This window comes from Tupaia chinensis, unplaced genomic scaffold (assembly GCF_000334495.1).
Source record: "Tupaia chinensis unplaced genomic scaffold, TupChi_1.0 Scaffold000396_1, whole genome shotgun sequence".
In the NCBI taxonomy this organism is placed as follows: Eukaryota; Metazoa; Chordata; class Mammalia; order Scandentia; family Tupaiidae; genus Tupaia; species Tupaia belangeri.
The window spans coordinates 67,922-74,789 of record NW_006159898.1 but is presented as its reverse complement, the minus strand read 5'-3'; the positions used below and the strand labels follow the sequence as shown (position 1 = coordinate 74,789).

Here is a 6,868-nt window from a genome sequence, read left to right as displayed (position 1 = left end):
TTCTCTGTGGAAAGGATATCATCTAGCTAAAGAAACAAAGATCAAGTTTCTGACATGCTGAGGATAAAAAACAGGAGTCATGACTATTAAGTCCTAGCAGGAGGGAGGCAGAGCTCTGAGTCACCAAACAAGATTAGTTCCTCAAGGAAATCTGTAAAATTAAGTCTATAAAAGCTAGTCCAGCTGGTTAATTAGCACACTGTACGACAGATTATGTTTTATAGTTAGACCTTTATATTCTAAGCTACAGCCTAATAAGTCAAATTAATTACATTATCAAGGACTTGATGATTTCTCTTTCTCTTAGGAGGTCACTGCCAGTCACTAAACTTGCATGTATACAAGTCAGCAATTTTTGTTATATGCCTGATTTCTCGGACCTCTGTGCTAAAGCATTCGCAAATAGTGAAATTCATGTAGGACTGCTCACATGGAGAACGCTACCCTCAGACCCCAACTAGTGGCGGCCAAAGGAAATGATTCATTTATTAAGGTAATTACAGGCTATGAAACAGCTGGTTATGGGCTCATTCTCCTGGCCTGAGCTACTTTCTAACATCTGCTAGTATGAGCAGAGAAAGTCACTGACTTATTCAAGTATCCTCTCCCAGACAGGAAAAACGTTATATTACACAGAGCTTAGGCTGTTTGGTCAGAACAACAAACAAGAGATCACAAAGGTTGAGGAGTCAGGACGACCCATACAAGAACATGAATAGGCCCATATCCTGAAGATTTCATGATATCTTTAACTAACCCAAAACCTACATGATGTTTGCCATTCTACAATGTAGGCGCCATTGCCAACAGTTCCAAGTTGGTGATGACGATGGCGATATGTCTTTTAATTGCTTCGGCTCTCCAGTCCTATTTCATCATAGTCTGCATTAACATTTTGTTTTATATAATTAATCTCTCTCTCCCTTTTGTACACACACACACACACAAAGATGAACTCTTCTTTTTTTCTGATTATGTTTTGTTTTTATTTTTTATTTTCTAGTATTTCCCGATGCTGTTTCATTGGCTTCATCCTTGGTGCAGCCACTTCTTCCTGTCAGAATGTATTCACTCTGTACTTAGAGCTCCCGCAAGCCTTTTCACCAACGCTGCCCTCTTGTTTCCAAGTGGATGTTGTTTATAAGACGAGTCAGTCAGTTTGGTTGCCAAGAAAGATTGTGAGACTCCATCTGCCTGAGTTCTAATTTGTTTTGCCACTTACTAGTTGTGTGACCTAAGTATGTAACCACTCTCTGCCCCACTTTTCCTTCTGTAAATTAAGGGTGATGATAATATCTTACAAGATTATTATGAAAATTAAATTATGTAACACACTGAAAAGCACTTAGAGACCTGTCTGAAAACAGTATGGAGAACACTTGTTCATCATGCTTGGTATTTCGTCCAGGCAGACATAAAACCATCTCAGCTGCTCCCAAATGTTTCCCTCCCTTTTCACCAAAGAGTAGTTCAATCTTATTAGTGAATTTAGTAACAACAAGTGGTATCTCCTTCCCTCTGCTTTCCCCTTTGAGAGTGAGGTTTTTAGCTAAAGGAAAGCAGAAGGCCCCTTTTGTATTTTAACTTCCAATTCAGTCTTTATCATTTGAAGTGATGATGTTTTAGCCTCCATCTGCTACTCTTTCCTTTATTTTTTTATTACTGTGAGCTCAGGGTAGGATAATGACAGTAGGGAGAATGCTATTCGATAGACCTTGTTGGCGACCCAAGCATACATTCAACATAACATTTTAGCTAATACCATTTTTACCTGTCAGCTACTACAGAAAGTTATACTTGAATTTTTCTCTTTCAGCATTGAACCACTCTCTTTTGTTCATTTGCTTTTATTTTGCTAGAAGGTTTATCCACTGGCCAGAGGGTGACAGAGAGAGAAAGGAAAAGGAGAAAGCACCACCCATGAGGTGTGGCCACAATGCTATCCGTTCTCCCCATCTCTCCTTTTGAGATTTTGGGCATGCATGCACACACACGCAGTGTGTTTCTTACTCTCCCCTACCCGACTCCAGTAAGTACACCCATCCTTTGGCAAATTAAAATAAATAGTAGCTACTGTAAGAATAAAATGAGATCACACTTTAAAACTTCCTAAAATGCTGACTGGCAGATAGTAAGTGCTCCAAAAAGCAACTTTTATTAATTTGACCAACACAAAACTATCTCTACCCAACGCACTATTTGTGAGGAAAATATTTGAAGCTGAGATCACAAAAAGAAAAATCAATCATGTCTTCTGATGCTCTCGTCCCAAAAAAGTTAATAAAGAGATTCAACAGTCCATTCAAAACTGCCTATCTCAACTATAAATATTCATCCTTATATTTGTGGAGCAAATTATAATCTGGTTCACTCTGAGTGATTTGAAATATGTATGATTTCTTTCAGAGTTTGGTCACTCTCGGTTAATCCTGCAACAATGTGACATCCACTGACTCGACTCAAGTGCTCTGTCTCACATTCCCAGGGCATAGCTTTTAAGAAGATATTTAAGATATACAAAATTTTAAACTGCTAACTTCATCCACATGGTAGGAGGTACAATGATATGAATAAATCATAATTAAATAACATTGTTAGGACAATTAGCAATCTTACCACTGTTATAAAACTCAAAGAATCTTACTGCTGCTTAAAGAAATCTATAATGACAATGATTCAAAAAGAATTTTAAAAATTGGATTTGATCTGAATAAACTGTGAGGATGCTAAGCAAGGGCTAGGCTTTTAAGACTTCCATTTCCAATTATTTTATGAGAAAGGCATCCTTGAGAGTTCTGTTGTTTGAAGGCTTGAATTATATTGCACATCGAATTACCTCATCTTCTAGGATCAATAAACCACTTCAAGCTTTAGAACTGGGTTCTTCTTTCAAGCCAGGAATATAATGGTATGACACAGCAAATTGCCTAAGGAAGAAGATAACACTAGAAAAGGAAAGTCCGCAGCAATTCAATGCCAAGACCATTAACATTTGTTAAGGACAAGGGAGGTACCCTAGCAACTCAGGGTGCATCCAATAAGTAGATCTGTATATATTCTGACCTTTCATGAGGGAAAAAGGAGTTGAAGGAAAACTATAAAGGGCAGAGATTTACACACACTTTGGAAAAGATATTTTCTACCAAAGCTCTGATAAATATTTGCTGTATTTTTAGATTTCATGCTTGTGCTTTTTCTTGAAAATTTCATGCTGTGTTTTGCCACTGTGAGAGTGAGGATGAAAGTTCAAGTGCTATTTTATTGAATAGCTGAAGTTAGGGTCAGGACAGAGATACACAATTCATAAATCGGCTTTTCTTAATCAAAACTGCCTATTTGAGAATGTATATCCACAGAAATACTGTGAGGCTTTTTAATAATTTCTATCCTATGGTGAAATTGAACAGTTAGTTAACCAACTGAAAAACAGACAGCTCAATTGTGCTTTTAAAGTTTTAAGATTACCTCAATTGATGGGGCCAAACAGATGGAACTAAAATATTCAATATTTAATCTGCTTCTTCCTATAAGTATTCAAGATTATCATAGCCAACAAGGCAGAGTAACTGGGTAGGCAATACTGGTTTCTATGTGAAAGAAGTTTTGTCTTTTTTAATATGCACTAGATTTATCAGTGCATACACTATCAAGGAGGTTTGTAAGGCAAATGAGGATATGGGATGTACTCTAAACTCACATTGAATTTGGTAACCCCTAAGCCTAAACTTATATCTAAGGCTGTAGCCAATTTGATTATTATTCTGTCTCTTATACTCTTGCTGATTAGACTTGCCGGTTGAATTAGTCAAAGCAAATTGATTTCTTACTTGGCTTCAGGTTAGATATCAGGTATTTGTTAATAACTATCTAGGATCAAATAGATAATCTGCATTCTACATTCTGTATAACTATAATTTGGTATGGTCCTTTGAGATTTATCATACAAAATATTAAAAAATCAATATTCACAATGAGGTTGCTATTATAACAAACTTTTCTAAAGAGTTAAATATATACAATTAGTTGTACATTGAAAAATCCTCTTTATACTAGAAATTCTAATTTTCTAGATCTTGAATGTAGACTGCTTCTTAGTCTAAGTCATTACACTTAGTATTTCAGACTTAACATAGCTAAATCTGTGGTTAGATAATCCAACCAAAAACCTGCTTCTGGCCCTGTATCCTATTTTAGTGCATTATATTGTTATCCATCTAGTGGCACCATCTTGAAACTTGAGCATTAGCCTCAGTGCACACTCTCCCTCCCAGTCAGTTCCTGTCAATTATACCCTCTAAATAGGTCATGAATCCATCTCTCTTTTCCATTCCCACTGCCACTGCAGCAATCTTAATTTATTTCTGTCTGGGTAAAAGAGGAAAGCTTTGGGGATGGGTTGTTATGTTGGCAGTTTGTAAATGAGGACACAAATCATTACTCACAGGCATGAATTATGTAACATTCAATGCCTTTGATAGAAGAAAGGCATTAAATTCTAAGAGCCCTTTTTCAGAAATTTCAGATTCAGTTACTTTGCTGAATTGGCTTAATAGGTTAACCCCAAGAGGTCCGAGAGATTATATATTGGGACACACAAGAACAGGGATACTGTAGGGGTCCAGGACATTGAAGGAAAGACCACTTTCATCATATGCTTCTAACATACAACAGTAGTCCCACAGAAGGCATAAATTTTAAAAAGAATTATTTTATTTAACTTTATTTATTTATTTATATATTTATTTGTTTTAATTGGACCAGAGCAAAACAGAGTGAGAGAGAACAAGAGAGGAAAAGTGAGAGACCAACCTGCCAGGTCCAGGACTCGAACCACAGTCAGCCATGTGGGAGGCCAGCACCCTTAACCACCATGCCACCTGCCATACCCCCTTTTTTTAAGAATTATTTTATTTAACTGTATTTTTTTACTTATTTTAATTTGACAAGAGAGGGACAGAGTGAGAGCAAGAGAGGAAAAGTAAGAAAGCAAGTAAAAGGCATAATTTTAAGATATTCACTAGAAAAAGTCTAGCAAATAGACACAGAAGAGCAGTATTATTCTGTTTGAGGTGTATATTTTGTAGAAGGGAGAACTTGAGTTTTCCTTTTCCTTTTATTTTAAGATCTGCTAACTTGCCATGCATGTACCTGGGCATAAGGGGGGGGGCTCTTCCTCATCTACCGTGGCATTTTGAGGGCCTTCCAGCCGCTGGTATTTCCATAGCAGGGTGTGGTTCAGATCCAAGGAGATCACACCAAGTCACAGACCCTAGTGCTGATGTCCTCAGCACTTGGTGGTACAGAAGCTCCAGAATTAAAATATGAAGACTTGATTGTTCCTCCGAAAGATTCTGGAAGTTACATTTCTCACTGTCCTTAGGTTATAGAAGTTAGGGTCATATTCACTTCAGCAGCACATATACTAAAACTGGAATGATACAGAGAAGACTAGCATGTCCCCTGTGCAAGGATGACATGCAAATTTATGAAGTAAGGGTCATAGCTACCCCAACACTCATGTGCAGAGATTTATCACCTGACTACCTACGTAGCACAAGCCCTATTGCAATAAACTAATGAGCACAAAGTCTACTCAGGTTCACAGTACCAGCAATTCACACAAACAGAGCAGGGTAGAAGCTGAAATAGAAAACCATTTATAAGATTCTGTTTGGGACCAGCAGTTAGCGTAATGGCTCTGTCGCTGGACTCCCATGTAGTCGACCGCGGTTGGAGTCTGGGACCGAGTAGCTTAAACTCATGCCGGGCGTGGGTGCATGCATGCCCAAGATCCCAAGAGGAGAATGGAGGAGAAGGGATTGTGGCGTGGCCATCCCCCCTGGGGGGGGTGATTTCTCACTTTCTGTCTCTCTGTCTCTCTCTGTCTGGCGAGCGCACATGCCCTATAGCAAAAACCTCTCCCCCCAAAAAAGAAAAATAAGATCCTGGCCAATATCTCTCTAAATTATTACCTAAGAATGATTTAATAGAGAAGAAGTTCACATTATCATATTCATGACAAAGGAGATCATTGCTCATTTACTACCTAAAATAGAGAAGAGGTTCACATTATAATTTTCATGACAAAGGAGACCATTGTTCATTTACAACCTAAAATAATGGTCAAATGGTTTCTTTAAGGCATTTGTCTATAATAAAATAACAAGAGGTAGGGAGGCAGGCAGGTAGGAAGGAAGGGAGAGAGATACGAGAGTGGGGGCAGAGAAAGAGAAGCTCCATATCCTTTTGTCATAAATAAATGCAGCAGATCATATCACCAATCTTCCCTTAATTAGAGACAAAGACTAGGAAGGTAGAAAGTGTGGTGATGGTCCATTAACTATGAAAAACATTGACATGCTCTTTTCTGAGAATGAAATGAAGATAAAGTGAAGGTCTATAATTTTAGTGATAAGGAGAACCAGAACATCTTTACTGATGTAACTACAGAGGAAGGACATTCACCAAATTTAAATCTAGGTAGATTTGCAATTACCAGGATTAATTTTTCTGAGAATATACTGTATTGCCTATATTTTTATAAAGAATTCAGAGGCCCAGCCACTGTGGCACACAAGTAATTCCACCACTTGGGAGCTTGAGGCTATATGAGAAGCCTGAGTTTGAGTCCTAGATTGACCAAAACTTGCGGGGTACAGCTGTACATGCCTGTTACCCTAGTGAATTGGGAGGCTGGGGCAGGAGGATGACTACATGAGGAAAACCTGTCAAAAATGTCTACCTCTGTGTCTCCCTTTTGACAGTGTCCTTTTCTCTCTCTCTCTAATATAAAGATATAAAGGGGGAGAAAACCATCTAAGGTTGTCATTTTTAATGTACCAAATTTTTGTCACATAAAATGTTTCCA

At 37.9% G+C, this 6,868-nt stretch overlaps 1 non-coding gene across 1 annotated transcript; it reads left to right on the top strand.

The window, feature by feature from the left end:
* Positions 1-5,398: 5,398 nt before the first annotated feature.
* LOC114008819 (U6 spliceosomal RNA) lies at positions 5,399-5,505 on the top strand. Its single transcript, XR_003550319.1, has one exon. It is a non-coding gene; the product is annotated as a U6 spliceosomal RNA (small nuclear RNA).
* Positions 5,506-6,868: the final 1,363 nt, after the last annotated feature.